The sequence below is a fragment of the Passer montanus genome, unplaced genomic scaffold, assembly GCF_014805655.1.
Source record: "Passer montanus isolate IOZ18808 unplaced genomic scaffold, ASM1480565v1 scaffold153, whole genome shotgun sequence".
Classification (NCBI taxonomy): Eukaryota; Metazoa; Chordata; class Aves; order Passeriformes; family Passeridae; genus Passer; species Passer montanus.
Window position 1 is genome coordinate 759,975 of NW_024362385.1, and position 9,666 is coordinate 769,640.

General features: G+C 44.0%; 1 long non-coding RNA gene across 1 annotated transcript; it reads right to left on the bottom strand.

Moving 5' to 3' along the window:
- Positions 1-2,296: 2,296 nt before the first annotated feature.
- LOC120498856 lies at positions 2,297-4,663 on the bottom strand. Its single transcript, XR_005626770.1, has 3 exons — positions 4,457-4,663; positions 4,253-4,301; positions 2,297-3,021 (listed from the first exon to the last, which is right to left on the bottom strand). It is a non-coding gene; the product is annotated as an uncharacterized LOC120498856 (long non-coding RNA).
- Positions 4,664-9,666: the final 5,003 nt, after the last annotated feature.

Genomic DNA, 9,666 nt, shown 5'->3' on the forward strand with positions numbered 1-9,666 from the left:
GACTTGTCAGCAACCCACCATGCAAGAAAGAAGTGGACTGTTAACACCAAGAGCACTTGCTGTGCAGCTACACTTCATATAAGATGTGAGCTTTGAATGCAAAAAAAGTGGCTTCTACATCAGAGAGCTTCAAACCACCCACTCAATGCATGACTGCGCAAAATGATGTCTGTAGTGCCCAGGTACCTGAGGCTTGTTTCACAGAGTCAAGGTATTAGGTCCTAAATGGATTAATAGGCTCAACAGCTCTAACCCAGCAGTTGTGACCCTTGGGAGGGTACAAGAGCTGGGGATGTGAGCGGCAGCCAAACTTATTCTCCCTAAGCAACCTCTCCTATTTCTGCTGTCAGAAACCAAATGCTGGGCTAGATGGCCAGCACAGATATTTCTGCAGGATAAAACAAAAAAATACCTTAGACTTAACTCAGAAATGTCCAAATCTACACCCACTCCCTTTTAAAACCTGTGGCCCAGATCTGCAGTGTTGTGTCTAAAGTGGTATTTGCTAAACCTGAGAAGAAATAGGAAATCCCTAAATGTATTTCTAGCATTATTGCTCAGAAATTCACAAAGGAGAGATAAATGATCCTGAAGAGTTATGACACATGCCACATACTTCCCAAGTTCTATTGACTTAAGCCACAAGAACCTTGCTTCACTTTGACCTCTGAGCTTCATTTGCATTTATTGAGCAATACTGGCAAAGCAGTGCCACATATGAGGTGTAAGCTACTCAACCCCTCAGTGAAAACATTGGAGCAATTATGAAAAACAAAATAGTCACTCGATCAGTATGGCAGTTGCATGGTGAGAAAAAACCCTGAGTGTGACTTAAAAAAACAAAGTATGGGTTAAGGTGGAGGAGAAAAGAAAGGGAGACCTACAATACTTTAGGCTGGAGAAGAAGAGCACTTTGCCACAAGTTCTTGCAAGTGAGCTACAACAGTGGTCATGGCACACACATAGAGAAAGCATTCGATTAAGAATATTTGTGGATATTTACAAATATCCACAAATATTCCATTTGTGGATATTTGTAAATTGATGTTTTAAAGACTAAATTTACAAAAGCAGAAGTGTTCCTTCCCCTCCACTGCTGAAATCCAGAGAGGGCTCCTGCTGCTGATATCAGCAGAAACCACATTAGGCCAAAGCACAATATTTTTAAAAATCTCTCTGAAATATAGTCAACACAATCAGATAGTACAATTATTACAGGCCTACTTACATTTACTAGGGAGTCAAACTAAATTTGCTATATGATCCATGAAATCATAAAAAGCAAAAAGCTATATAAGAAGAGAATAAGCCTGAGCTCTCAAATCCAATACAGAATTTGACATAATTATTTTTATATATGATGGCACTGCCATAAATATGTGGTCTTCTGTCTTCAAGAGCAGTCACACCTCCATAAGTCTAGCATGGGAGCAACAGTTAAGTAAACATGAATGCTGCCCTATCATATGGTTCCAGAATCCACAATTTCTGCTGGGGATCTATTCTTTCCCCTTTCTTCCTTGCAATAGAATAGAAAGGTTGGAGGCTTTTCAATTAATTCATGTGCTTTGGGAAGAGAGTAGCCTGATAAGACCTATGAGAGGAATTTAATTCAGAGGAACATCTGCGTCCAAGAAAAACTTCCAAGTTAAAACATGCTGCCCAGTAAGGAGCTGCCCAGGAGGCAAGGGCACTGTAGGATGGGTGTTTCACAGATACTCTCACAAATCCAAAAGATGTGTAAGATTACAGACCCTGCATTCACAGTATTTTCTATTGCCTTTTTTTCTTTTTATACAGACTATAAACAGATTTATACTACTTTTAGAAAAGGCAAAGTGACAGAGTGACATATAGGAGATGAGCTCTATAGGAGGAGGAGGAGGGCTGGGGGTTTCCCTCACCACCATGCCCGGGCAGCATGTCCCTGGCAAAATATGTGGTGAGCTATCCTGGCAGCTCTGCTGGGAGCACAGCCATGATGGCCAAATGGACCACAGGGCTGGCTAGAGCAGGGTGAAGAAAATGCTGTGCCAAAAGCAACCTCAAGGTCTTGACAGCCAAGTCACCACCAGTCCCATCAGTGCTGCCTGTGCAGAGATCCCAGACATTTTACAAGGACACCAACTGCTCTCCTAAGCTTATCAGCCCAGAAGCAGAGAGGTGGCTTCATGATCCCTCTTCTGCCTGGCTGGGCAGGGTTGGGGTCACATCCTGAATGAGAGACCCAAAGCCACCCTTTGAAGCTGCCTGCTGCAGCTGCAACCCCATCAATGTGGAAGTTTTTAAGCACCTTCTTCCGCCTCTGAATACCTACTTTATTTTCCTTTTGAGATGAAAGAACAGGCTTGAAGAGCAAGTCTTAGGAGAGAAGGAGTATGGGTAACACACCAGTGACTTCAGCAGTCTTCAAGCTCAAGATTGCCTGCTTGATACAAAACCCCAGCAAATGAGTGAAAATGTAAGTTACATTCAGACAGGGTGGGTGGAAAATGCTGCCAACATCTATGCACTTCTTTTTATTTCCCTTTTATTAAAGTATTTACATTTTCAGCTTAAGAACACAACTCTTTTAGCAGATGTGCCATTTGTGAGGCACATCCCCATGTAATCAACTTTCAAGCTATAAATACAGCATCTCTCACCTACCACGCCTGTGATCACAAGCTAAAGAGAGCCTGCAGAGTGGGAAGATGGTCATTTGAATTTGTGAAATGCTCATAGGATGCCTAACTCTAGCACTAATTTTGTCATAACTTTTCCCCACAGTAATGTATATTCCTGTCAGACTCTTCCTTTGATATATCCACAGGCTCTTCAATGCTCCAGGAGGGTTTGTGGCCAGTCCAGGACTCCCATGAAGGAGCTTTTAATGCTGCATGACAACTGGGATCTACGTAAGAGATGAGAGGTCACCACGTCGCTTATCCTATCACCACCTTCCCATGCTTTCTCACCGTGCTTTTGACAGACATCACGTATTCCAATGGGGCAGGCACGAATCACGGAATAGTTCCTGGCCTGGCCACACAAAAGACAACAATGAAAGGAGGGAATACAGTTTTGATTAAGAAAAAAAAAAGTGGTTTTTTTAATTTTGATATTTTTTTCAGTGTTGTTTGGGGTTGTTTAATTTTTAACACCAACAGATCCCAGATACAATCCCCAGCATAAATGCAGAATTATTTAGTTTGAAAAGGACCCTAAAGACTGCCTAGTTACAAGGCAAGTACACCAAGAAAGGTGTGCAAGTCTAGGGACACCTTCCACTAGACCAGGTTGCTCAAAGCCCCATCCAGCCTAGCCTTGAATACTTCCAGGGATGGGGCATCCACAGCTCCTCTGAGCAATCTGTTCCAGTGCCTCATCACCCTGACAGTCAAGAATTTTTTCCCAATACCTAATCTAAACCCACTGCCTTTCAGTTTGAAGCCATTCCCCCTTGTCCTATTCCTACTTACCCTTGTAAAATGTCCCTCTACAGCTTTCTCTAGCTAATAGAAGGTGCTATATGGTCTCTTTGGGTAGGTTTTGGCAGGTTTTACAGCAACTAAGAGCTGTAGGGCAGCTGGATGTGCAACAGACATTTTTCTTCTTTTTGTTTTCATTTTGTTTGTTTTGTTCTTGTGCAGGTTTGACCTGGCAATCAGCTCTAGTAAAGCACTAGGATTATAACAGACTAGTGGTTTAAGCCCCATCCTACTCATGGCTTTTCACACAGCTCAGTTTCCTTTTCACTGGAGTTTACTTATGAGGACTGCAAATTCTCTACTAGAGAAGTGGGCAGTTTTCACCCCTTCTTCCTCTGCATGATTATGTTTAACCATGTTTAGCATGAGCACAGTTTAATTTACACCGGAGGTTAAAATTCATAAAGTTCCTCTATAATCAGTGAAAAATAGTAGGCCCCTGCTCCAAATCTCTTACACTGTAGAGAGAAAAAATTAGTTGTGAAAGAACTGGAGGGCAATAGGTTATGGCAATGACAAAGTACAAATATTTAGCCATACTCTCGAAATTAAACAAAATCTGTTGTGGAGTTTGCACATGCTACCTATGAATAATGATAATTGGAAGTATGTTGGAAAAGAAAGCTCGTGAAAATCACAACTTCCAAGAAAGAAATGTGCCATCACCCAAGACAATTATCCAGCCAGCCAGCACCAGAGTCCAGGAAATTCTGTCAATCCTGAGTGCACACCCCCTCCAACCCTCCCGTGTATTACTTTTCTCCAGAAACTTAGCTTTGTACCTGATTGAAGCTTAGAAAGAAAGCTTTTTGAAAGAATATATCCAAACTTCTTCCACATGAAAGACAAAAAATGCAGCACAATTAACAAAAGCTATTGGAGTGTACCAATATTACTGAACAGGACTGCCTGGGTCTGTCTGGCCTTGGCTGCTGACCAAATAGGGGCACCTGTGGCCCTTCCTCCCCAGAGACACTCTTCAGTACCTGTGGTCACAGCTGGGCACGTGGAGACAAGTCTGGGCATGCCCCGAGCTCCAGAGCTTGCGGACTGGAGCTTGCTGTTGATGTGGGGTCACTCCTTAGGCCTTCCTGAGCTGGAAAAGCCTTTAAGGCAAGGTGAAGAAAGGAGTTGGTCCTGATGGAGAGTTTTTAATCCAGAGTTTTTATTTATGAATCCTGCAACAGCTCCAATAGCACTCTCCAACAGAATCCTGACCACATGGTGCGCTTCCCCTTTTACCTGGGGAGAGGGGCAGGGGAGGGAACACAAGGAGCACCAATCAGGCACAGGGGGAGGGGGTCTCAGGTGAGAAGGACACCTGGGTGGGCCAATGGCCCCCCAGGGGGTGGAGAGCATCCTTTGAACCTGCCAATCACTCGACGCTCCCCTTGGAATTTCTGGGTTGATAGACAGTGCCCAGCAGGGGTCAAAGGGTGGGGAAAGGAAGGGTGATTGACAGCCCACCTGGGGAAGGAAATTTCAGGGAGAAGCCAGGGGGACTGAGGCAAACCATGACATCACACCGCAACAAAAACCCTCTTCCTCTTAGAAGAGAGGCAGAGCTTCCTTTGGCTCACTGTTGAGCACTGACTAGAGAATTAGAAGCAAGAGGAGGCTGTCAACCTCCTGGTTGAGGCTGTCAACCTCCTGCTCACTGGTAATTCTGTCCATTTGTGCAGTCCTCAGGGGTGGGATTTAGCATCCCCAAGGGAGCCATGAATAGAGCTTGTGTGTGACATCCTTCAGCAAGTCATTACATAGGCATAGAGCAGCAGTCAGGACAGTCCCAGCCCACCCCTGAAGAGGAGACCAGACAGCCTAAATAAATAACTTATGATAAAGCTTTTCCCTTCTCCCACTCGTGATGGCATTAAAAGGACCAAAACAGAACATGATGCAGAGAAGCAAGCAATTTCACCCTAAAATCAGATTATTTAATATTCCAAGTAGAAACACATAAAAGGATACTCCCCAGATAAACTGGTTACTCAAGCCAGTCTTACTTAGAAAATTCTTTAAAAGCTCATTTCTGTGCTTTGTCTCATTGCCCTCTTTGCCTGCCAAAAGCAAAGTCTAACTTCCCAGTTTTGCCACGGTTTTGCACGTGATGTCATTTTTCAAGTGCTCTGCAGCGTGCTACAGTATTTGGACTATTCAGGCTGGGCTCCGTGTTTACCAGCATCACCACAACATGCAGAGAACATTGCCTCAAAACATCAGGCATCCTGTCAGCACCACAGCCAAATGTCTCATCCTGGCACTACCTGCTGAGCTCCCTAATTGGTACTGGCAGGACCTCAAGTCCCAAAACAAGGAGTTAACCTATGACTTTGTCCATGCACCTCCACGCGACGATAGGCAGCACAGCCTTCCTGGATGGCCCACAAGCAAAGCCCCATGGCTACAGGTGCTTCTGATTTGGAGGACCCTGGGCAAGGGTTCTACACCTCTGCCCAGGACACAGCAGCACTGCAGGAACCTGATCCATAGCTGGGCCGAGCAACACCCAAGAGCTTCCCCCTCAGAGGGAAAGCTGCAGTGGGCAAACAGTTAACAAAGGCTCTCTGATATTCTTTGTGTAACCAAATTAACACCAGCATAGGCTTATAAGGTCTTCAATGAAGCTAAATTATGAGAAAAATAACTTCAGCACACCATCCTTTTCCTCAGAGGCAGAAAGCAAGCACTGATCTGCTTTGTACATACCAGCCAAGAAAGAAGATGGCACACATAGAGTATCACAATGGGCATCTAGTGAAGTCACTCCTTACTTCTCCCCAAGGTGGTAACACATCTCAGAAGTCTCCAACCATGCAACACAGAGCTAAATCAGGGATTAATTGTCCTGAGATAAGCAGCTGCAGTATCAAGGCTAAGACAGAGGACAGGATTTGAATGAGAATCATAGAATCATTTAAGTTGGAAAAGTTCTCCAAGATAATGAAGTCCAGCCATTAACCCAGTACTACCAAGCTACCACTAAACCATGTCCCCAAGTGCCAGATCTACATATCTTTCAAAAACCTCCAGGGATGGTAACTCAACTTCCCATGATTAAATTTTTCCCAATATTCAATCTAAACGTCCCCTGACACAGCTTGACACTGTTTCCTCTTGTCTTATTGCTTGTTACCTGGGAGAAGAAACCAGCCCCCACCTGGCCGCAAGCTTCTTTCAGGCAGCTGTAGACAGTGATAAGGTTCTCCCAAGCTTTCTTTTCTCCAGGCTAAACACCCCCAGCTTCCTCAACTGCTCCTCACAGAACATGTATTCCAGACCCTTCCCCAGCTCCATTTCCCTTCTCTGGACTTTCTCCAGCCCCTCAATGTCTTTCCTGTAGTGAGGGGCCCAAAACTGAGCAAAATACTCAACTTACAGCCTCATCAGAGCCTACTGACTCCTTAAAAAGACAATATTTTGCCTCCACTAATTTAGTATTATGTCTCCAGTTCTACAGTGATAGTGAGTGTAGTGAGTACTGCAATTATAAGAGAAGATAGCACCACTAAATACTTTGAAAAACATTTAAATCTTTCACTCAGATGCCTTTTTGAAATATTGCCAGTTTACCCGCAGAATTCGTCTCTCATTTTAGAAGGCAATATTTTCTAAAGCCATTTGAAATCCAGAGGTTGGCAGCAGCCTTATGCAAAGTCATCCTCTATGCAAAACCCAAGGATTTTCAGGTGCAGGCAAAAGTGCAAGCACCAGCTTACACGCCAGTCATCAGCAAAGCTCATCAACACAACTCTCACCTGAACATTTTGGGGAGATTGTTTTCTAGTATTGAATTGACACATCCCAGCACAAAGAAACTTGGCTCCTCAGCTGTTGAGCCAAGGAGTTTTTCTCTCATAGCTGACCTGGCGCTTTGGAAAGGGAGGAAGCGCAGGCAGGAGGCCTGACCTGGGTGCTGTAAGCAGTGAGAAGGAAAACTGCAGCGCTGTATGCACAGTGAGAAGTCAAAGTCAAGCCACAAGACACCTACATCACTTGTCATGCCAGGTGCCTGGACAGAAAATAACCATGGGTCCATCTGGGATTCAGGAGACAGCTGCCACAGATCTGCCATGTGACATGAGGGCACTTGGCTCATCCCAACATCTCTGCAGCACAGGGATGCAATATTTGCTCCGCTTTGCCTGAAGAGCATCAGGCAGGGACCATCTCTGACACATCTGCGACCAGCAGCAAGCCAAACAGCTAACAGGGACTTGATGTGCACCCCTCAGAGCAGCTGTATCCCAAATCAACATGTCAGAATAAGGAGCCCTTTGGTATCAACCAAAGCCCAGTCATTTTCATGTGATTATTGCTTTGAAAGTCACACAGGGAGCAAATTAAACAAGCTAATCCAGCCACATCAAGCACTGCCAAAACACATCAAGGAACATGACGGCGGGCTTTGCCCTTGGCTTTGCTTCTGCAAGACAGGCAATAAGCTTTTTGTTTGTCCTCCTGAGATGACACGTATCAAATGTCAGGCAGGTGTCAAGTCTAGAGGGGAAAAATGAAGTCCATCCCTCCAAGGTCAGGTAAATCCATTGCTCTTTGTGCCTGCAGGGAAAAGGCAGCCTTGCTCTCCCTGTGTTCATTCAGCCACAGGCTGAAGTAACAGCAACTGTGGTATTGCATGGCTGGAGCATGGACCTATTTTATGTTTGCAGCAACAGTGTTGGTATAATCAACTGACATGTACCTCATTTCTCTTCATTGTGATTCATGCTCTGTGCTAATTAAACAGCACATGACAAATGCATAGTTTATTAACAGCAGCTGGAGAGCCAGTAAATCTTGCAGCACTTGAACAGAAGAGCTGTGCCATGTGACAGCATCCTTCAGGTGTTAATACAGGGCTGATGAAGGATGCTGGATCCAGGTAAGGCATAAACATCTCTTGCCAAGTACTCTTAAAGTTGTCTCAGCCCTCAGCAGTGAAAGATGACTGTGTGCTATGTGCACAGACAGCCATAGATAGCACCAAACCTTTACCTAGCTGCTTCCCAGGTGCCAGACCATTGGACAAGGGGAGCCTGGGTGAGGCCCTTCCCAGCCTCCAGTCATGGAGACCCTCTTTGCATGCTGGGTATTTTACTTTCCACCAGGATCCTTCTCTAGACCTAACACCCCAAGCTACCAACACAACCTTTATTTGTAGCCTCAGCCTAACACGCTCCCATCCTCAGCTTTCCCTCTGGCTCTAAGGCACCACAGTGCAATGAAGCAGCCTGTGCCAATGTACATCATGGGAGGATAAAAGCAGATCTTCAGCATCCTAGAAAAAGGCAAAAGAAGCCAGTATGATACCAAATACACTATCCTAGTTTAAAGGGCAGCCAAGAGTTAAAACTTCTGTGCATATGCTGTAAAGCTATTCTCTCTAGGGGCAATTGCTCAGCAGACTTTTAGAATCCTGTATAGTTACTGCTTTTCTCTACACAACATCTTTTTGTCTGTCTAAAAAAAGTACTATTGTCAGTCTACACCATTCCTTCCTCTTTACTGTGATTTGTGATGATTTGGTGGAAGGATTCTTTAAAAATAAGTAGCAGCTGATGCACTTTTACAGCAAAAGCCTGCATTTTTCATCACTGTTGTCATGGGCTTATTTATACAGAACAATTAATGTAGAAAACCTCCCCCCAGCACTGGGCAATCCAGGGCACAGCCATGCTGAAAGTCACAGCCCATAACTGCAAAATAAGCCTGTACACAAAAAAAACCAAAACAAAAAACAAAACAAAACAAAACAAACAAACAAAAAAAAGAAAACAAAAAATCCAAACAAACAAAAAAATAAAAACCCCACCAAACAAAAAAAAATATAAAAAATAAAAACCACACACATACACACAAAAAAAAACAAGGAAAAAAAAACAAAAACAAAAACAAAAAAAACCACCACAGAACCATACAGAAGAAAAAAATAATTAACACTAAAGACCTTTAGGGATTTTACATCCTCAAAGGCTCCTGGGAAGAGAAGATGCTCCTGAAACTCAAGTGCTTGCACATAATGTGATGGTGATGTCCCAGCATGTCTCTGGCAAAGGAAACCTCCTCACTTGGAAAAGCAGAAAGATTTTTGACTCCTTGTTCAACAAGAAGATAAATATTTTGATCTTATAGCTGACAAATACATACAGGCACTCCTTTACATTTGGAGATTTGTTTCAAGTGTGAGAGGAGCAAG